At 41.8% G+C, this 23,646-nt stretch overlaps 1 long non-coding RNA gene across 1 annotated transcript; it reads left to right on the forward strand.

Annotated features, from left to right (window-relative positions):
- The first annotated feature begins 343 nt into the window (after positions 1-343).
- On the forward strand, positions 344-19,085 carry LOC115471679. The gene is made up of 3 exons (XR_003942394.1): positions 344-433; positions 6,361-6,362; positions 19,075-19,085. It is a non-coding gene; the product is annotated as an uncharacterized LOC115471679 (long non-coding RNA).
- The last annotated feature ends 4,561 nt before the right edge of the window (positions 19,086-23,646 follow it).

The following is a 23,646-nucleotide window of genomic DNA, read 5'->3' on the forward strand; positions in this document are numbered from 1 at the left end:
TCTGTCAACTCATAGACCGCTCTCAGGCCGCGTGGTAGTGCATTCCAGAGTTGCGTGCTCTTGTAGGAGAAGGTTGATGCATGTAGTACTTTATACTTTATGCCTTTGCACTTAGGGAAGTGGAGGTTGAGGAAAGTTCTGGATGATTTTTTGGCGTTTCTAGGTGGCAGGTCTACCAAGTCAGACATGTATGTAGGGGCTTCACCGTGAATGATTTTGTGCACTAACGTGCATATTTTAAAGGTGACACGTTCCCTGAGTGGGAGCCAGTGTAGTTTCTCGCTTAATGGTGCTGCGCTTTCGTATTTTGGTTTTCCGAAGATGAGTCTGGCTGCTGTATTCTGGGCCGTCTGAAGTTTTCTCATTATTTGTTCTTTGCAGCCTGCGTATAATGAGTTGCAGTAATCTAGATGGCTCAATACGAGTGATTGTAGTTCACTGTAGAGTGCTTAATGCTGCTGGCAGAGGTAGGTCATACACATAACCTCGCTGAATAGGTGGCAGCCTCCTTCTAAATTTCTGCCCTGGGTCCTGGCATGTGCAACACGAGCCCTGAATAGCATTTTTAAATTCCATGCATTATGCAAGATTAGGTTTTGGTAATCCATTGATTTTTAATGAGTGATACAAAATTTGCATGATTTTTGAAGAAACATTTTCCATTTACTTGATATTTAAGAAGAGTGAAGTTGGTAAACAACATTTTTTGTATCCCTTTGGTTCCACATCTAAGGCAGAGGAGGGAGCTGGAGGAAACTACTGTATTCATATATTGGAAGGAAAATATATTAGGTAAATAACATTTGATTCATTGAGGGTTCTAACTGTGATTTTCTGATTAGGATGTCTAGCAGGAATCTTTTGTCAGCAGACTGCATATGTATGCATGAGGAAGCTATACCTTCTCCTTGTTATGCTGAAAACATTCAGTGTTATGTTAAAAGGTTAACTGCACTCCTGCTTAAAAAAAAAGGGGGGGAATCAAAGTGTCTTGGGGAGGATGAGTGAGATAGACAGAGGTCACTGGAGAAGTCTGCAGGTTCCTGAGCCTTACATATGAACACAGAGGTTAATGCAGTGATATAAGGCATCATTAAGAGGCAGGGAGATTTTAGTGTAATGTATTTCCAACATGCCTGTCATTACATACTAGGAATGGGCTAACATTTGCAATGACATGGGACATATCAATGACATATCCCATGTTGTTGCATGCCATTATCAATCAAAATTAAGAAGAAAAAGGATGACACTGTTTTTTTTTTATTTTATTTTCTAATAATAGTGTGCCCTCTTTGCAATGGTGTGCACTGTTTCCAAAGATGGTCCACTCTTAATGTAATTGGTCCCATAACAAAAAGGTCAAGAAAACCTGAATAAAATTGCCATAGACGACATGAGAAACAACACAAAATGAAAAATGTATAGTTGCCCACTCCTACTACACAGCACTTTCACTACCAACAACGACACAGATGTACACACTATTAGCTGTTCCATATCATTCAATGACTGACTGCCCCTCGACCAATCAATATTAACAAATTAGACCTTGTAAAATGTTGTGAAATTACAAATATTTGAAGAGTGAGATTATAGTGATAGATAATGAATACAGTTAAGAAAAGCTTGAACAAAACTTTGAGGATAGTATACATGACCATCCAGCTTATTTTCAAAAGAGAAAAACGCCTATAGTGCGACCTAAATCTGGAGATAGATGTTTGTCTCGCAAAGGCGTCCAAATCGGTATAATCGAAAGCCGATTTTGGGCGTTTCCAACTGCACTCCATCGCGGAAACGAATAAAGTTGATGGGGGCGTGTCAGAGGCGTGGTGGAGGCGGAACTGGGGCGTGGTTATCAGCCGAGGAGAGATGGGAGTCTTTACCTGATAATCGAAAAAAGGCGTTTTTACCGTGATTTTGGGTCACTTTTTTTGGACCCTTTTTTTTCACGAACAAGTCCCAAAAAAGTGCCCCAACTGCCCAGATGACCACTGGAAGGAATCGGGGATGACCTCCCCGGACTCCCGCAGTGGTCACTAACCCCCTCCCACCAAAAAAAAACCCACTTTAAAAACTTTTTTCCCAGCCTGTATGCCAGCCTCAAATGCCGTACCCACCTCCATGACAGCAGAATGTGTTCGATCCTGTCACAGCCTTTCCCTGGGTCAGATGTGGCTCTTGGGTGCAGTACAGGGTCACATCAGCATTGCATTGTGGTGGGTGTAGGGTATTGGACTCTGTGATTTCATTAGCTTGTGTTACAGTCTCACAATGTTGGTAGTTGGTAGGCTCTTCTCCCATGGTGCTTTTCCCCCTGCCTACTAGGTCAGAGTGTGCCCTGTTGTGTTTCCTGTTGTAGTCCATGCGGTAGTGACCATTTTTGTAAGCCAGTTTTAGTTCCCTTTCCTGTGTTAGCCACGTTAGACAACTTAGTTCTTCCCTTGAATGTGGCTGAATGAGGGCATTGTACAGCATTCTGTGTTCAGCACCCTTGGTAGGGGAGCTATGCGTGTGGGAGCTTTTTCTGAAGTCCACCGCACTGACGTAGGGTGCCCAGTTGGTGTCCTGGCATATCAGGGGGGCGAGTGTACTATGAATCGTGGCCCCTCCCACAACCAAATGGCTCGGATTAGGACGTTTTTGAGCTGGGCGTTTTTAGTTTCCATTATCGCTAAAAAAAACAAATGCCCAGCTCAAAAACGTCCATTTTTCGAAAATACGGTTTGGCCCGCCCCTTCACGGACCCGTTCTCGGAGATAAACGCCCATGGAGATAGGCGTTTCCGTTCGATTATGCCCCTCCATGTGTTCCACCACATGGAGAGATCCACGCTATGATACTCACTTGAACCATAATTCATGTGTGCCCCTTGAGAAGCACAGGAATGGCCAACCTGGACTGTTTAACATAAAGTTGGTATGGACCTATGCCCAACAGTCTATAGAAAACACGTTAAACACAAAGTGTCTACGCATGCCCAATGCGCACCAAATGGAGTTACCACTCGGCTACCGCGTGGATCTTGCGGTAATTTCATTTTTGGTGCACGTCTGGTACGCTTGTCTGAAAAATATTTTTTATTTTCGGACGTGCGTATCAGACGCATGCCAAGTGGCATTTAGCACGTGTAGGTCATTACCGCCCGGTTACCGTGTGAGTCTTTACTGCTAAGTCAATGGCTGGTGGTAAGATCTCAGACCCAAAATGAACACGTGGCAATTTCTATTTTGCCGCACGTCCATTTTCGGCAAAAATAAAGGCTTTTTTTTACTGGTGCGCTGATGAATGGATCGGCAAACTCCCCAAACCCGCGCCTACACTACCGCAAGCCATTTTTCAGCGCGCCTTTGTAAAAGGACCCCAATGTAAGGCAGAGTTGTATAGCATGAGTGAGGCCCTTTGACTGATACTGAACAAAAACCTCTGCATCAATTAGGGTGTTTAGTTTGATATCTATTGATGCAATAAATATGTTGATCTTTCTAAAGCATGGAATAAGCAGAAATTGTTCAAACAGTAGGTGTGAGAAATTACCATACACTATTTCCGCATAAAATAATCCCACAGCACGGGTGGTATGTAACAGACGTAGTATATAACTTACTGGTACACTATAGGGATGTGGAGCTGCTGGATTATATGGGCTTTTCACTATGGAAACATCCTAGATAAACTTTTTACCAGCTGGTGTCCTACCACATAGGCTAATACCTCAAAGGCATCCCTTTCCTTTCCAAGATAGCCTACAGTTCAACAAATGTTCCAGATATTTCAATTGTAATAGAATGACTGCTAGATTCACACAGTTACAGTTACAGGCAGGTGCAATAAGCAATACAACTGCAGAATAAAGTAAACAAATTGATTTTAGTGGGATTTGTCTAGTTGTATGCTTTGTGTTGGATTTTATATTTTGTTTTATGTGCTTGGTGTGTTATTTTATGTTGCTTTTTTAAAATAATTGTTCTGATGTATGTATTTCATTATCTATTTTTCCTTGTCCATTTTGCAGAGTGAAAAGGTGGTTGATAATTTAATTACATTACAGAATTTAATAGAACTGTAAAGATAAAGGTAGTGCCCTTGTATGCAAGTACCAAGTTGTGAACGACTTATGGGGGCTGCCACTTGTACGACAGTTTCTTGGCAAGCTGTCTCCCCCCACCCCCTTGCAGTGGCCAGGTACTCATTTACCAATCAAAAGTGGATGGATGGCTGAGTTGACTAGAAACTGGCTACCTGACAGAAATTTCAGTGAGGGATTTGAACTCAGCTTGTGGATGCAGTAGGTAAACAACCTACTGATTGAACTGCTTGCACTGCATGGCCTCAACAGAACCTGTACTGAACTGAATATTACCAGATGATAACATAGTTAAATGTGACATTCACAAGACAAAATGAATTGCACCAGCAATTGAGAGTGCCAATAACTCAAACTGTAGACAAGATAATGCTGCAGTACAGAGAAGAATAGGAAGCAGTAAAAAAAAAAGAATAAAAATCCAGATTTGCAGGACAGGGTTTACCTCAGTGCATACAGGAACTTGTAGTTCTGATTTCCCCATACACTGGAATAAACTCAGGACTGGCCAGTTGGCAGTCTTAGCATGTACAATCATGTGTGTGTGGAGGAGTGGCCTAGTGGTTAGAGCGCTGGTCTTGCAATCCAGAAGTGGCCAGTTCAAATCCCACTGCTGCTCCTTGTGATCTTGGACAAATCACTTAACCCTCCATTGCATCAGGTGCAAACTTAGATTGTGAGCCCTCCTGGGTAAGAGCTCCCCCGCTAATCAGGCAGCACATGGTAATGTATCCCCACTACCCAATTAGCACAAGCCACACTACTCTTCACCCACAGACATGCCTCCCATGCCAAAAAATAAAAACAATTTTTTAAATGATGGATTAGTGTGCGCTGATTGGCACAAATATTTATTTATTGCATTTGTATCCCACATTTTCCCACCTGTTTTCAGGCTCAATGTGGCTTACAGAGGTCTGTTATGGCATTGCCATTCCAGGGTGTCAGATACATTTGGTGATGCAAAGAGATTAGGATGTGTCCCATGGCACTGTTTTTGGCGCATAGTGGGCACTCGCTAGTGCCTACCACGGATTAGTAAAAGGGCCACCAAAATTGCAGAGCAAAGTAAAGTTAACTTAGTCAGAGAGACTTCCTCTTCTCTCAGAACTCCAAAAGAAATGAAGGTTTCTCTCTATATATATCTTTGCTTCTAGGGAAAATTCTTCCAACAGGCCCTTCAATGATTAACACAATCTGTCTCAGCGACCTTTGCAGCTGTTCTTCCTTCCTAACAGCATCTTAATTAATAACTTAGTTCAGCTCAGTAGCACTGTTTCCTCACCTCGTGGCATAAGTACCCTTTCTGTTTAAGGAAGTTAAGCGCTAGAAAAGAAAAATACTAAGGTAATAAGCTAAATCTACTTTTCGATGCTGTAGAGCTGTAACAGTTAACTTTAAATTATAGCAAAAAGATTTAAACCCTGCTCAGCTAATACATACCATTTAATGTACTTGGAGGGGCATTTTTGATATGTCATCTAAGATGGACTTTGGACTTTTGCACTAAACGCCCCAAATCCGAATAGCAAATGCAACCATTTTCGAAAAAGCAAAATGTCTTCTTTTTTTTCCCCCCGAAAATACTGTTTGTAGCAAGGTTTTGTGCTCTGTATGTTTATCATTTCAGGCCATTTTCAAAATAAAACGCACAAGTGAAAAACAGAGAAAATCAAGCCATTGGGATGTAGGAGGGGCCAGCATTTTTAGCAGACTGGTCCCACAAACATTCCAGGAGAGCAATGGGACACCCTAGGGGACACTGCTATGGACTTTATATAAATGCTCCCAGGTACTCATCTCACCATTGCTCCTTTATCTTGTCTGCTGAGCCCTCCAAAACCCACTACCCTCAACTGTACACCACTACAATAGTCCTTATGGGTAAAGGGGGCACCTATATGTGGGTACAGTGGGTTTCTGGTGAGTTTTGGAGGGCTCACAGTTTCCACCACAAGTGTAACAGGCAGGGGGAGATATGGACCTGGGTCCACCTGTCTATAGTGCACTGCTTCCACCAGTACACTACTCCGGGAACCTGTATGCTGCTCTAATGGACCTGACTATAACATATGAGACTGTCATAGAGGCTGGTGAGTACTATTTTTAGTCACATTTTTTGGGAGTGGAAGGGAGTCAGTGACCACTGGGGGAGTAAGGGGGTCATCTCTGGGTTCCTCCCGTGGTCATCTGGTCATTTAAGGCACCTTTTTGTGTCTTATTCGTTAGAAAAACAGGTCTAGAGCAAAACAAAGTTTTCACCCTAGGAGCCGTGTTTACTAAGCAGTGCTAAGGGTGCATTAGCATTCTTAGCATGCACTCTAATGATTAGCATGTGCTAAACACTAAGTAGCTCATAGGAACATATGGGTGACTCTAGTATTTAGCTAGCGCATCTTAGTAAACAGGGCCCTAGAGAAAAGGCGGCTGAGGGGAGATATGATAGAGGTCCATAAAATAATGTGTGGAGTTGAACAGGTAGATGTGAAGCGTCTGTTCACGCTTTCCAAAAATACTAGCACTAGGGGGCATCCGATGAAGCTATAATGTAGTAAATTTAAAACGAATCATAGAAAATGTTTCTTCACTCAACGTGTAATTAAACTCTGGAATTCGTTGCCAGAGAATGTGGTAAAGGCGGTTAGCTTAGCAGAGTTTAAAAAAGTTTTGGACGGCTTCCTAAAGGAAAAGTTCATAGACCGTTATTAAATGGAAATCCACTATTTCTGGGATAAGCAGTATAAAATGTTTTGTACGTTTTTGGGATCTTGCCGGGTATTTGTGACCTGGATTGGCCACTGTTGGAAACAGGATGCTGGGCTCAATGGACCTTTGGTCTTTCCCAGTATGGCAATACTTATGTACTTATTTTTTTCCATTATGGCTGTAAAACATCGCAGTGTTAGGTACGCTGTAAGCCTGCCCTCAAAACAGCTCTGACATGCACCCTTGTGATTTGGACACACTGCAGACAAAACGCATAGATAAATGTCTGCAAAATAGATTACAAAAATACTGATTTGGATGTTTTGAGAAGAGATCTGTCCAAATGATGCTTTATGACACGTTTTGGACGTTTTTCTCTTTCGGAAATGAGCCCTTTGGTCATATTTTGGTTTGGGCAGCATATTATTTTATTATTAATACTTCCTACATTTCACAACAAGAGGACTTCTTGGATTATTAATGCTAAAATTAAAATGAAATAATAAAAACAAAAAATTCTCCTTCCCCCTCCCCTGAATGTTGTGGCCTGCTTTTGTGTAGCTCAAAACTTCTTTTGCCCAACATGGATTGCTTGGCATTCATCTGGGAATTTGAAGGTTAAAGTGGTCATTGTATAACTGTCAATCTTTGCACTACATCTGTCCAATTTTATTTTGATGGATTTTCAAAGCAAAAATATGTGTATACTTTCAGTTTATTTATTAGTCTAACAAAATTATGCAAACTTATTTGTACCTTCCACCTGCACAGTTTTTCAGTGAAAATTACATGCATATGGGTTGAATTTTCAAATGTAACTGCAAATCCCTCACTGACTCCAACCCCAGGAATATCTCTGCTTGCTGTGGGTAAAAGTACATACATAACAGCGGCGTAGCGAAACACCTAATTTTAGTTGGGCCTGAACCCAATGTAGGTGGGCATGAGAAGACCTGAGAATCCAGAATCGAGTGTTTCTCAACTCCCCCCCCCCCCCCTTTGTACCTTATAAGCTCATACCCGCTGCTCATGCCAGACTAGAGCCTTCTCTCTGATGTGGTCTCACTTATGTGGAAACAGGAAATTGCATCAGAGAGAAAGTTCAGGCCCGGTGCAAGCAACAAGTATGAGTTGCTGCTCACTGCCAGCAAAGAACTGAAGCATTAACAAGATATAAGGGGTGCTGGGGAGGTGAAGTTGATAGATACCAGAACATCTGTGAGGGAGGAGAGGGAAAGATGCCAGGAGTCTTCAGTGGGCAGGGCTTGGGGAGCCCAGCCAGCCACATCAAAGATGTACCACTTCTGGGTGAATCTGAGCACACCCAGGCCCACCCATGGCTATGCCACTGGTACATACAGGCTATACATACATATTTGTATGCACAAACCAGACAGAAAATGTTGCTAAAACCTACTTCTGCTGGTAAAACACTAGAGAAATTACTTTGAAAATTTTATTTATCAGGATATTTGTTATGCTGCCTTTCAAAACAACTTCAAGGAGATTTAATCTCCTTATCCATATACCTGAGGACCTCCGTCATACCTTATGCTTCTGCTTACCAGAGGATTTCTCCAAAGGCAGAGCATCACAGAGTAAGACCCAGACTTTTCTAGCTCTTTACTAATTTCTGTTCATCCAAGCAAATGTCTTCTTACTGGAGAGATGCTTCGCTTTCAATCTGTGGCAAATGTATTTGCACATTTTCTGGCATAACTTCCCCCAAATGAGTGGTTTAGAGACTCCAACACAGGTGCTATTGCATCTATTGATACATCCAGTTGTGGTGAAATTACAGCAAAATGGGGTTGGGGGGGGGGGGGAGCTTGAATATTGAGGCTAAGTATTAGGGGTGTGAATTGGGCTTCGGCTGAATGGTACACGTGATAAATGAGGGCATTTTCAATTGATTTATAATGAAATGAACTGAATGATTGAAGGGCAACATGAACCAAATACTCATTTATTCAGTTAATTTTTGACAATGAACCACATCCATGAGGGGTGGAGATGGTGGGGGTAAACAAACTGGAGTCACTTTGAGAGACAGAGACAAAGACAGAGGCATGAGACACTTCACCAATCATGTTGAAACTTCATGATAATTTAATTTCTGAATTTATTAGAAAAATTTAAACCACCCATTATCACACATCTAGGCAATGTACAAGTAAAACATACACAGCGTTGCAAGATGATATATAAAACAGTAAAGGGGCAATTCTGTTGCTTGGTGCCTCGATGCCATGTGCTGAGCACCAATTCTATAACAGCATCTTGGCACTAAGAATCCGTTATAGAATACCAGCATAAGTTGAAACTGATGAACCTACGTTTAGGCACGCCCACTTAATGCCAGGTCTGTGGCTATTGGTTATGGTTATGATTATGGTTTATTCAAACTTTCTAGAATGCTCAAGCTGCTATGGCAGAGCTAAGCGATGTACAGGCTAGTAAAATAAACAGTAGGAAAGGAACGCCATTAATAATAGGAAACAGGGGTGGCCCAAGGCAAGATGCTGTCTGAGGCGGAGCTAAGATGCCGCTCCCCCCTCCCTGGGCCACGATGCCACTCCCCCCGACCGAGATGCTGCCCCCTTCCTTCCTCCACCCTGTTCGCAACGTTTACCTTGTTTCATCATGTTCCAAGAGTCAGTGGTGGCAGCAATTCCCACAGACTGCTCTGCCTCTGGCACCCTCTTCCCTTTACTGCAGCCACCTCTGATGAAACAGGAAGTAGCCTAGTAGCATAGTGGTTAATGCAGTGGACTTTGATCGTGGGGAACTGGGCTCAATTCCCACTGCAGCTCCTTGTGACTGTGGGCAAGTCACTTAACCCTCAATTGCTGCATACATCCAGTAGTGCTATAGAAATTATTAGTAGTATATATCAAAGAGGCAGCTGCAGTCAAGGGAAGAGGCAGGTGCCGGCATAAGGGCAGCCTATGGGAATCGCTGCCGCCACTGGCTTTTGAAATGTGATGAAACAACAGGCAAATGCCACAAAAGAGGTGGAGGAAGGAAGGGGGAGATGCTGCTCCCTGAAGAGTGCCCCCTAAGGCCCTCGCCTCAGGTGGCCTAATGGTTGGGCTGCCCCTGATAGGAAAGATAAACATTCTTACAAAGAAAAAGGAAGGAAGGAACAAACACACAGGAGGAAATCAGAGAGAGATAGCAAAGAAAGAAATGGTAGAGGTCCTCCAGTTGGTGAAAAACCACTTAATCAGATCCTTCAAACGCCTGTCAAAACAACCATGCTTTTAGCTCAGCTTTGAAAATCTTAAAGGAGGATTCTGAGCGGAGGGGGCAGGGAAGATTGTTCTAAGTGTGGGGAGACAAAAAGAAAAAGGCACAATGCCTAGTAGATTCATAGTGGACAAAATTAGGGCCAGGGAGAACAAGTTGGCATGCCTACATGCACCATGCAGTGCTTGCAACTTAGTATTCTGTAAGGTGCATGCGTAAGTAGGTGACACTCCCATATCTTACCCATGCTTCACTCATGTGCACAGGCTATAGCACTTATGTACTGCCTTATAGAATAATGCTTAGTGCACTAGTGCACGTAAGTGACAATTAAGGTGCCACTTTTGCACCCAAGGTGCCTGTAACTGCACATGCTCAGTTAAAAAATTGCCCGTCATAACTCAACAGTAACATAGCTCTCACAAATAATCAACAGTGCAATGGGAACCTGTGATTGCACACAGTTACCAAAAGCTTTCTCAAAGAAGAAAGCTTTCAGCATTTTGCAAAAACTCAGGAATGAGGTTTCCCATAAAATGCTCAGTGGAATCTCACTCCTCACTTGAGGCCCAGCTATGGAGAACAGCCTAGTTTAGCAGCATCTAATAAGGGCACCATAAGAAATCCTTGTTCACCTGATCTAAACGGCTTCATTGGTAAATGCTGGCACTTAAAGAGCAGTGTTCCTTATTTAGCATTCCTTGTACTAATTTGTACACCAAACTGAGGGGCCCTTTTACTAAGCTGTGGTAAAAAAAAAAAAAAGGCCCTGTGCTAGTGGCAGGGGCTGTTTTGCCACACGCTGAGGCCCTTTTTACCACAGCGGGTAAAAAGGCGAAAAAAGACATGACCATGGGGTAAGACTGCTCTTACTACATGGCCATGTGGAGAGGGGGAGCACATCGCCAACCATTGAGGTGGTGGTAAGGGGTCCCGCGCTAACCCAGTGGTAACTGGGTAGTGTGCGGCGCTGCTCGATTACCACAGGGTAACCCCCCCTGCAGAAATATTTTTTAAATATTTCCACTAGTGCCGGAAATGCCGCGTGCTGGGGGTGGAACTACTGCCGGCGCCCACGTTGGGCTGGCGGTAGCTTCAGATTGGTAAGCGGTAAGCCCACGGTGGGTTTAATGCCACTTAATAAAAGGGTCCATGAACTCAATACCAAATTGGCATCCAGTAGAGGCCAATCAAGCCTGGTGTGATGTAGTGAAATGCCTAATGCCAGCAATAATCCTGGGTGTATAGGTGGAAGCAGGTACGGCATGGTGAGGGAAGGAGAAAAAGAAACCCAAACAGGAGAGGGCAAAGAAATACAGGCAGGCTGTTTCTCAGTGTCCCAGAGAACTGACATAAAAATTTCTCATGATGTCTCGATGTGGGTCTGGAGCCAGATACAGTATAGTAAGGGTAGGAGAAATAAAAGAGAGGGCAAGAGGCACAGGCAAGCTATTACTCAGTGTCACAGGACACTAACTTGTAAAAAATAAAAGTCTCTCATGCTGTTTAGGTGTGAGTCTAGAGCCAGATACAGCATAGTGAGAGACTGAAGGAGAATAAATGCAGGAGAGAAAAAAAAACCTTAAAGTGGAGAGGGAAAAGAGACATAGGTAGGCTTGCTTGTTTCTCAGGAGCTGATGTAATAAACTTTAGCACACAATGTTCTAGTGCATATGATGCATAAAACATTTGCTCGATTCAGTGTACTAATAGCATGCAAATTATCATGGATGTTAAAAAAATGTGCTCTATACCAGGCAGAAATGTTTTTTTTTCTTTCTTCTTTCTCGTCAGTGTATGAGCTATTCCCTATTCAATAAATGGGAATTGGCTAACCATTGACAGGAGGAAAAAGAAAGATTGTAATCCACCTACAATTTTAAGGCTGAGCAGAATATAAATTTTTAAAATAAATAAACAAACAAGCGGGGAAAGTATGCAGAGCATGGTTAATGGAATCCCCCCCCCCCCCCCCCCAACCCCTCTGTATTTATTTTTTATTTATTTGGAACTTTCTATACTGCACAAATCTGACTAGCACAGCAAGGCAGTTCACAGGCTAAAACAACGCATAAATTACGAAAGGAACTCCATATTATGAATAGGAAAGGCAGTCATTCAAGACCATCTAGACATGAAATACCACATATAGGTGCAGAGGCCGGTATGAGACACACCCAAGTTGTAAGGAAGGATAGGCCTCTTAAAAAAGCAAGTCTTGATTTGTAATTGAAAACTTACCTATGGGCTTTTAGCATTTAGGGTAAGCTAATTCCCTTAACGTGTATTAAGGCCATAACACTGCTTGATGAATTCCTCCCTTATTGATCTTAACAGATGGGTTGGGGTATTTGGAATGATTAAGAAGCTCACTACTGAGGGGTAGCTAATTTAAAGGCCTTAAAGGCAAGGAGTAAAACTAAACTTACTATGAAATTCAACTGGAAGCCAGTGATACTGCTCGAGGAGAGGGGTGACATGTGCAGAGGCATGTGAATGACAAATAAAAACATAAGAACAGTCAATGGTCAGACCAATGGTCCATCCAGCCTAGTATCCTGCTTCCAAGCAGTGGCCAATCCAGGTCACAAGTACCTAGCAGAAAAACAAATAGTAGCACCATTCCACGATAGCAATCCCAGGGCAAGCGTTGAGTTCCTCCATGTCCATCTCAATAACAGGCTATGGACTTTTCCTCCAGGAACTTGTCCAAATCTTTTTAAAAACCAGATACACTAACCGACATTACCACATCCTCCGGCATAGAGTTCCAGAGCTTAATTATTATTTGGGTGAAAAAATATTTCCTCCTATTTGTTTTAAAAGTAATCCCATGCAATTTCATGGTCTTTGTACTTTTTGAAAGAGAGATAAACTGATTCACCTCCACCCTTTCCACTCCACTCAGGATTTTTTAGACCTCAATCGTATCCCCCCTCAGCTGTCTCTTTTCCAAGCTGAAGAGCCCTAACCTCTTTAGCTGTATATTCCTTCCTATACTAGACCTGTAAGATGGCCCCGCTAGCCCTCAGATTTCCTAGTTTTGCTGTTATCAGCATAATTTTAGTTTCTTCCTGCAGCTGCATGTAAGCAGAGTGCTTGATCAGTAAAGGGAAAGTACATGTTACATGTCAAGGAAACTCAGGAGGAACTGAGGCTATACGGCCCATATATGGCAGATACACATGGATATAACCTTGATGGTTAAGAGAGATTAAGGACCCTCCAAAATAGGAGTTGTTCCTGTCAGATAGAAGAACACCAGGTGTTTCATACTACTTGTTTGCTACATGGTTTTTGCACACTGGGATCAAGCTTTACTGATAAGGGATTAGCCAATGGGCACTAAGTGTACATGTGAACACAAGCAGGAGAGGATGATAGAATAGAGGAAATTGCCATTTTTGTATACATATAAAAAAATAATGGAATATTACCATATATGTGTAATGGAAGAAAACAGGAAAATCCATATATGAACTGCAAGGAGAAATCACATGATTTAGGAGAAATGAAACTTACAACAGTATAGATATGAAAACTGAGAAAGTTGTGCTGAGCACATTTTGCTATTCAGTCTGTGCGTCTGGCTACTGGGTGACAACCTGCTCCAAAGAGAACAATTATTTTGTACTGGCTTAGAGAAATACCAATAAAGATTTTTACTTGTTGCACCTACACCCAAGTGGAAATTTAAGCTTGTTCTATAAAGTACACCTAAATTTAGGCGTACTTTATAGAATACGTCTAGGCGTAATTTGTTTTGATGCCGATTGTTTAGGCGTGATATATAGAATCTAGTCCTAAGTGTAAAATAGTGCACACAAGATTATAGAATGAGGGGGTATATGTATACTTTTAGTCACAGAGAATTTACCAAGGTTGCTTGGTTGCGTGGCCAAATTCTATTGAATATTTTCTCATATTCCCTCCACTGTGCATATCATTTCAGAGACACGAAAGAAAACCAAATATTTGGAACTATCTTTCTGAGGGGCCATTTTACAAAGGTCCGTAAGGACCTACACGTGTGCATCTCATGTCAAATTGGCATTACCGCTCAGCTAGCATGTGCGCCAAGCGGTAATTCTGAGTTTGATATGTGCCAAAAACATGCGGTAGAAAATAATTTTTTACCACGGGGCGTTCCCAGTGGTAATCGGCAGTTGGCGTGTGCTGGACAGTTTCCGTGTGGGTAACACATGAGCCCTTACTGCTAAGTCAATGGGTGGCATTAAGGGTTCAGGCTATAAGCAGATGCGTGCTGGTTTTCCTTTTGCCACACATCCATTCCCTGGCACAAAAAAAACCCAACTATTTTCCAGATATGCTAGAGAAATGGTCCAGCGTGCGTCCAATACATGTGCCCACACTACCGCAGCCCACTTTTTGGTGAGCCATTGTAAAAGGGCCCCTGAGTTTGCAAAGCAATACAACACATATCTTTCTGGATTTATACCTTGGACACACTATCTGGAAGATTTCACTCTTTGGCCTTTAATTTCACTGTTTGGGGAGGTAAATCTCACTCTTTGGGATGGTCTACCTGTGGCATCTCTAGCTTTTATATTGCTTATATGGTTTTCAGTGGATGAGATATGCTACATTATGCCTTTCTGTATATATATTTTGTCTTGTCAGAAACCAGCATAAAATAAGCAACCATTTCCAGTTCTGGTTTATGGAATCTGCATTTGTCCATTTTACCAACTTCCTTTCTATGTTGGCAGTGAATGAGCCCTGCAGAAGAGCCAGTTCTGTTCCTTTTCCTGCTGGTAGCCCTTTCAAGGAGCCTACTCTGTCCCTGTTTCCAGCCTCTCTCTCTCTTCAGGTGTGGTCACCCCAGCTTCCCTTCTGGTTGTAGAGCCCAATGAGATTATATATCATTTGCACCACTCTTGACCCTAGCACCAGGAATTACAACAAAGTATTTGGGAGGTTAGTATGTTGCACTGAGGTTTAGAACTGTGTGAGAAGTTCCTTTATCTGTAACAGAATATCACAAAGGGTTATTACAATGTTCCTAGGCATGAAATTAAATATCAGGGAAGCTACTGCATTTCTCTGAGGATTCTGATGTAATGTTAAAAGAGATTACTATGCATAACAGAGGTTTATAGATACCATGCAGAGAAATTATTCCCTTAAAATTAGGTGTACAGCAGATTGTCAAGGAGGTTACTGAAATGTGCTGAGATTTATGGTATCGGAATTGTTCCAGGGGGATTTAAGAAGTATGGATTATACCCGATGCTAGGTTTTCCATGTTATAATCTGACATGGCCTTGGTTTCTGGTCTAGGTAGTAGATACATGTGACCATAGGGTGGCATTGTCCTAAGAGAACAGGATCCATGGGTTTAGGAACTGGAACACAGGAATAAAAGCAGGAAAGAGACCAGAAAACAATATGTCCCTGTTACCAATCAATAAGAGGGTTATGTTCCTGAAGAGAAAGGGGGAAAGGGGATAGGACTTGATATACCATCTTTCTATGGTTACATTCAAAGCGGTTTACATATTATATACAGGTACTTATTTTGAAGGTAAGGAAAGCCCAACAGGACAGTACAAGAAGACAATGACCCATAATAAAATGGTCTCTGAGTGCCAGGTACCCACCACTAAGTTCAAATACATGATGATTTGTTGAACTTCTCTTTGATACAGAGGTGTGTGGTCAATGGCTACAACTGGAACTGGCAATAGTTTTGGTTTCAGTGGTATTCCATGCGAATAGACAAAATCAAGATAAGAAAGTTGTCAGCAGCCTCTGAGTCAATCAGGCTCATTTTTGAAAGAGATGGACGTCCATCTTCTGCCATAAATCGGCACTTGGACATCCATCTCTCAGAGACGTCCAAATTGGTATAATCGAAACCCTATTTTGGACATGTCTAGCGGAAGTACATTGCAAGGACGTCCAAATCTGAGGGAGGCATGGTGAAGGTGGGACTCGGACGTATTTGAGCCGTAATAGAAAAAAGCAGAGACGACCAAGACTAAAACTTGGACATTTTCACCCGGACCTGTTTTTATTGCGAATTGTTGGAATGTAATTGTATTTTACATGCATTGCCTGTCACCTATTATTTCTCTGTGATTACTCTGTGACCTCTGATGTGAATTACTTAGAGAGGTCACACGGCTATGCAACTTCCTGTGGGGGTCAGATGCAGCACATGCAGCACATGGAGCACATGGAGCTCATGATCTCTCCTAACCTGAGAGGATCTATGGTGGTGTGAGCATCCATTACCATCTAAGCACATGGAAGGAGCTGATAATACAAATGTATAGTAATATGTATATATAAGCCTGTCTGATTATAATCTAACTGCAAACTGTGAGTAAACAGATGTTTTGTTACTTCAACTTTAAAGTGACTCAGCAGTGAATTATTCAGGGGCGAATGAGAGAGAGATGAAGAAAGAAATTAACATTTCTAAAGCTGAAGCTGTGTGTACTAAAATCTGCTAATTATTTACTACAAATAATCCAACAAAAGGGTTACGGGCCCAGGGCTCAGGAATTGAAAAAGAAGAGAAATATTACCAGGCAGAAAAAAAGGCCACATTTTTCTCTTAAGTTTTAAAGGAAAGATTCAGTCTGTCTCTCTCTCCCCCCACACAGCAGACAGAAGGCTAAGAAAATGGCTGAGGGAGGAAATTCACCATTTTTCTATTCTCTCAAGGTGCCAAATTAACTGAGTTTAATTATCAGCAGTGGGAACTAAGATTCATATGTCTCCTTCGAGCAAAAAGATTAGATATATGCTTAGACCAAGACAGAACAGCTGAAAATATGGCTGAATGGGACAATGCAAACTATTATGTGAAGTGCATGCTTTTGGAAGCTCTCTCAGAGAAACAAGCCATATTAGTGGAGGGAAAAGATACACCAAAGGACATTTTATATAAACTGAGAACTATGTATGCAACTACATATGCAAAGCAGCAACCAATTTGGTTGGCAGAGTTGAATGAAACCAAATTAAGGGATAAAAGTAAATGTAATGATCACATTATGCATCTTATGTCTTCATTTCAAAAGCTAGAACTTTCTGGAATTCCCATGTGTGATGCATTGAAAAGAGCATTTCTTTTTACCTCACTATCAAAGAAGTTTGATGTTTTTAGGTCTGTAAATGAGGCCATTGAAGGGCAATCTTTTGAACAGGCAACATCAAAACTAAGGCAGGAATGCATAATAAATGATTCTGAGGAGATGTGTTCTCAAAGCAAGTCAGAGAGAAATGAAACAAATTTCTTGGCAAAGAACAGAGGAAGGCGGAGCTATGGGAAAACTCCACCCAAGGGCAAGCTGATTTGCTACTCATGTGGAAAGGAGGGACATGTATCTAAATGGTGTAAGGAAACACAAAACACTCCCTCTAGCTCACCTAAGCCAATGGAACTAAAGAATTTTCAAACCAGGAAATGTATGAAGGACAAAGATAAACACAAGGGCTTTCTAATGGCAGAAAAATCTTTGACTATGGTAAATAATAATTCAAATGAAAGTACTTGGATTTTGGATTCAGGGAGCACATGCCATTTAACCAATTGTAAGAATTTCTTTCAGGAAATGTGTCCAGAGGAAGGTATTCTTAAAACAGCAAACGCAGGGACTGCTAAGATCCAAGCAAAAGGTATTGGATTCTTAAAATGCAAAGTGTCTAATGAAGTTAAAGAAATTCCTGTAAGTGATGTCTTGTATATTCCCCAAGCAGTTTGCAATATGCTTAGTGTATCTACATTAGATAAGAAGGGATTTGCGATTCATTTTGAAAACAGTAAGTGCACAATCTCTAAAAATGATGAAGTGTATGCTGAAGCTTTTATGCATAATGATGTTTATAACTGAGCATTTCAGGTGAAGCCTCACATATGGCGCAAGTAAGGAAGAATGATGGTAAATGTAGTCTGGAAATCTGGCACCGCCGCCTGGGACATCGTGATTTTAAGGTGATCCAGGATCTTTACAGTAAGCAACTGGCCACCGGCATTCAGATAAGTGCAGATGCTGGTAAAATGGAGAAATGCATAGACTGTGTTACTCAAAAAGGTGTGAGACCCTCATTTCCTGCATACACAGGAAATAGGAGTAATAAAGTGCTGGACTTAATACACAGTGACTTATGTGGACCGTTTAATATCCCATCATTGGGAAATAACAGATTTGTGCTAATATTCTTGGATGATTTCTCTAGATATTGTGTGGCCTATTTGCTGAAAGAAAAAAGTCAAGTCACAGACATGTTGAAGAAATACGTAGCCATGGTGAGCAATAAATTTGAAAGAAAACCAAAGGTTCTTCAGACCGACAATGGTGGTGAGTTCATTTCACAAAGCATGCGCACATTTCTAGAACAAGAAGGCATTCAGCATATCACAACAGTAGCTTATACACCAGAGCAAAATTCTGTTGCAGAGAGAAAATTTAGGTCACTTGTGGAAATGACCAGGTGTATGCTGTCAGATAGCAATCTCCCTAAAAGACTATGGGGGGAAGCCATTCTCACAGCAGTGTACCTACAAAACAGAATGCCAACTAAAGGCGCTGAGCGCACACCACATGAGACATGGCATGGTAGGAAGCCAAACCTGTCACACATAAGAACATTTGGAAGTACAGCATATGCTCATGAACCAAAACAAAGAAGGCATAAGCTGGATTCCACAACAGAAAGGGGCATTTTAGTTGGCTATGCTCCAGGACACAAAGGATATAGAATTTTGAATCTGAAAACTGGCATTGTTGGCATAAGACATGTTACATATTTTGATGAAAACAAGAGGGTTGATAAAGGCTGGATTATCCCAGATGAGCCTTATCATCCAGAATATGAAACTAGAACCATAATAGACATGCCAGTGTATATAAATGCCATACCAAGGCAGATGTCTGAAAGCAACTCACCTGTATCTAACGAGGAACAGGCAGAGGAAGCAGACACAGAAAGGATCATTGAAGAAGACAGTACAGTTGGAGAAGGGGAATCAATTGGAGAAGGACTCTCAGATTTAGAGGATGCGGAAAGGTCAGACCAACCTGTAGTCAGACGCTCATCCAGGGAAAACAAAGGTGTTCCACCCCCAAGACTGTCTTACCTAACAAAGTCAGCAGAAGCTCAAGAGCCCTTAACATGGGATGAGATTGAGAAAATGTCAGCAGAAGAAGCTGCTGAATGGCATAAAGCTGCACAAGAAGAAATTGATGCATTGGATAAAAATAATACTTGGATTCTTACAAATTACCTCCTGGCAAGAAAGCTATAGGATGCAAATGGGTATTCAAGTTAAAAAGGAATGCACAAGGAAAAGTGGAAAGGTATAAAGCCAGATTAGTGGCAAAGGGATATCTTCAAAAATATGGAGAAGATTTTGATGAAGTGTTTGCACCTGTAGTGAAACACACGACAATCAGAACACTTCTGAGCATTGCAGTCTCAAAAGGCATGCAAGTCAAACACATTGATGTGAAAACAGCATTTCTTCACGGAGATATAACTGAAGACTTGTACATGGAACAGCCAACAGGTTTCATAAATACAAAACAAAGACAGCTAGTGTGTAAATTAAACAAAGGTCTTTATGGATTAAAGCAAAGTGCAAAATGTTGGAATGAAAAATTGCATGAAATATTGACAAATTTAGGATTTAAGCAAGGTGAAGCAGATAAATGCTTGTACACTAGGTGCACAAATGGACAATATGCATACATTTTAGCTTTTGTTGATGATCTGCTCATTGCAAGCAAAAGTGAGCAAGAGTACAAGGACATTGTAAAATGTTTAAACCACAATGTTGAGATAAAAGAACTGGGTAATGTGTCATACTATCTTGGTATAGAAATTGAGAAACAAAATGATGGTTCTTATCTTCTAAGCCAGAAGCAGAAAATAAATGAGCTTATTGAAAGTTTAGGTATGCAAGATGCCCAAGTTGTAAGCACTCCCATGATCACTGATTTTCTGAAGGATGAAACAGTAAGAGAACCTTTACCAGATAACATCCAATATAGATCAGCCATAGGTAAGCTTTTATATCTAGCTACCACATACAGGGCTGATATAGCAAATGCAGTAGGAATTTTGAGCAGAAGGGTCAGCTCACCTACCAAATCAGATTGGACTGCAGTTAAAAGGATGGTAAGGTATTTAAAGGGTACCATTGATTGTAAATTAAAGATTTCAGCCAATAGTAATCCAAAACTAATATGTTACTGTGATTCAGATTGGGCAGGGGATCATTCTGATTGTAAATCCACAAGTGGATATGTGTTTATGTATGGAAATGTACAAATTTCATGGGCCAGTCATAAACAAAGTATTGTGAGTCTGTCTTCTACAGAAGCTGAATACGTGGCTGTATCGGAAGCGTGCAGAGAACTGATGTGGATTGAAAAACTTAAGCTGGATTTCGGAATAGCTGAACAGAGACCAATCCAGATAATGGAAGATAATCAGAGCTGCATCCGACTGTCACAGAATGACAAGGTTCAGTCACGCACCAAGCACATCGCAACGAAATACCACAACGTGCGAGAGTTGGCGAAAGAAGGGGTCATCAGTCTACACTATTGTCACACCAGTGAGATGACAGCTGACATCATGACCAAACCGTTACCCAGAGAACATTTTGTGAATCTGCGTATAAAGCTTGGACTTTGTATGAATAAATAATTGCATGACAGTTATGCATGAGAAGGGGTTTGTTGGAATGTAATTGTATTTTACATGCATTGCCTGTCACCTATTATTTCTCTGTGATTACTCTGTGACCTCTGATGTGAATTACTTAGAGAGGTCACACGGCTATGCAACTTCCTGTGGGGGTCAGATGCAGCACATGCAGCACATGGAGCACATGGAGCTCATGATCTCTCCTAACCTGAGAGGATCTATGGTGGTGTGAGCATCCATTACCATCTAAGCACATGGAAGGAGCTGATAATACAAATGTATAGTAATATGTATATATAAGCCTGTCTGATTATAATCTAACTGCAAACTGTGAGTAAACAGATGTTTTGTTACTTCAACTTTAAAGTGACTCAGCAGTGAATTATTCAGGGGTGAATGAGAGAGAGATGAAGAAAGAAATTAACATTTCTAAAGCTGAAGCTGTGTGTACTAAAATCTGCTAATTATTTACTACAAATAATCCAACACGAATAAGGCACAAAAAGGTGCCCGAAATGACCAGATGACCACTGGAAGGAATCGGGGATGACTTCCCCTTACTCCCCCAGTGGTCACTAACCCCCTCCCATCCTCAAAAAAACATCATTAAAGAAATTGATTGCCAGCCTCTATGTCAGCCTCAGATGTCATACTCAGCTCCATGACAATGCATGCAGGTCCCTGGAGCAGATTTAGTGGGTGCAGTGCACTTCAGACAGGTGGACCCAGGCCCATACTCCCCCACCTGTTACATTTGTGGAGGAAACAGTGAGCCCTCCATAACCCACCAGAAACCCTCTGTACCCACATATAGGTGCTCCCCTTCACCCATAAGGGCTATGGTAGTGGTGTACAGTTGGAGGTAGGGGTTTTTTGGAGGCTCAGCACACAAGATAAGGGAGCTACGTACCTGGGAGCATTTTATGAATCCACTGCAGTGCCCCCTAGGGTGCCCCATTGCTGTCCTGGCATGTCAGGGGGACCAGTGTACTACAAATGCTGGCTCCTCCCACATCCAAATGGCTTGCATATGGACGTTTTAGACTTGGACGTCTTTGGTTTCGAAAATTGCCAAAAATCAAAGACATCCAAATCTAAAGGCGTCCTTGGTATTTTGGAAATGAAAGATGGATGTCCATCTTTTTTCGAAAATGACCTTTTCCCCGCCTCTGAATTTGGACATTTTACAAAGACGTCCAAATTCCAACTTAGACGTTTCTTTCGAAAATGCCCCTCATTAAGTAAGGACTAACCTGTCTACAAGTCTCGGAGCCTGGCTTGCACTTGTGGAGACTTATCACAACAATATGACCCTGTCCTGCACAATACAGACATAGGCCTTGCCTGCTCCCTTAGATTTTCTCTGCAGAAGAAAAATTAAGCCCTACATGGATCACCTCCATAGGGTCCACCATCTGCAAAGGGTGAGCAGATGGTGGTAGCAAGGTTTCAGGACAGTGACTGGAGCACTGACTGATGTTCCTAGATATGTGTATATAGGTGCAAACACAAAACTTTATGTGTGTCCATCTCCAGTGTTAAATCTCAATGGGTCAATGTGTCCTTAATCTGGCCAGAAAGGCTCTTCCAGAAGGCCACTACCAAGGCTTTATTATTCCAGCATGTCTCCACAGATGCAATGTGGAACTCGACTACATACTGACCAACTGTACATCCAGAGCAGCAAAGAGGAGCTAAAAACCAGATGGCCTAGATCATCAAAACCTCATTTGAAGGCATGAATAAAAGCATCATAAATCTCAACAATTGGGTGTTCCAGAGTTGCAAAGCCCAAGCAAGTGCTTCCCTAATCAATAGCAAGATAATGTAAGTCACCCTGGACTTGGAAACTGGAGCTTGTAATGTGAACACAATGGAGCATTGATTAAGGAATCCACGGTAGGTCTTAAGATCACCAGAAAAATGTATTACTGTCTTTACCTTGGGTTTCTTATAAGGCAGGTGAGGGAGTCAGAAGGGTAGGCTCTACAGGCTGTGCCTGCATGTGTTGAATAGTCAGACGAAGCACCTCAACTTTTTCTTGTAGCTGAGACAAGCACTGGTTCAATTCTTCCAAAAGCTTCCCTTGCACAGTTAGGATCTTAGTTATCTTAGTAGAATCCATATTGGTCAAACTTGATGTGATGGTTCTTGTAAGTAGAGGAGACACTAGAATGGTGAGTAGGCCAGGTCCATGGACAGGTTCCTCATAAGCTGGTGCCTCTGGGTCCCCGGAAATATAGGGTGAGGGTCTTCCAACTGTAGTAACCACCATCCCTTGTGGTGGTTGCCAGATCTTAGCTACTCAAACTCAGAACCTGAGAAACAAACAAGAAATCAGAGGAACCTAATGGAGACACAAGTGCAGGGCACTTACCAACAAGAAACAGGGCAGGAGTAAGGCTAAGGTCCTGCATGGCCAGCAGCAGGCTCAAGAAGCATTTAATGAAACAAGTAGGATCTGAGAAGAAGCAGTTAGCCAAACCACAAGATGATATGAAGTATGCAGACTAAGCTCCTATATGGAAACCAGCTGGGTTCATATAGTAGTCCAGACAGGAACAAGATGACTTATGGTAAGCAATAGCACATGGTGTGAACAGACATTGCCAGCCTATCTGGTGGGGCACACTGACACCAACTGATAGGTCAGTAGTTCACCCCAGTAAAACTGTCCAAGGAACTGAGCCTTCTGCAGGCTGGCAGCAGAACTTCACAAGCAGAAGAAGAATCAGCAGAAGTATTAAGGAGAAATACACTGATTCGATTCAATTGTTTAATAGGGGTGTTCAGGCAAAAATACATTTTGGTTTGTTTTGTTTCCTGTGTCATTTGTGGTTTTTTTTTATTTTTATACATTTTTGTTTCGGCACAATTTTGTTAAGAGGTGACTGCAACTAGTGTCCATACAAAAA

The sequence above is a fragment of the Microcaecilia unicolor genome, chromosome 6, assembly GCF_901765095.1.
Source record: "Microcaecilia unicolor chromosome 6, aMicUni1.1, whole genome shotgun sequence".
Classification (NCBI taxonomy): Eukaryota; Metazoa; Chordata; class Amphibia; order Gymnophiona; family Siphonopidae; genus Microcaecilia; species Microcaecilia unicolor.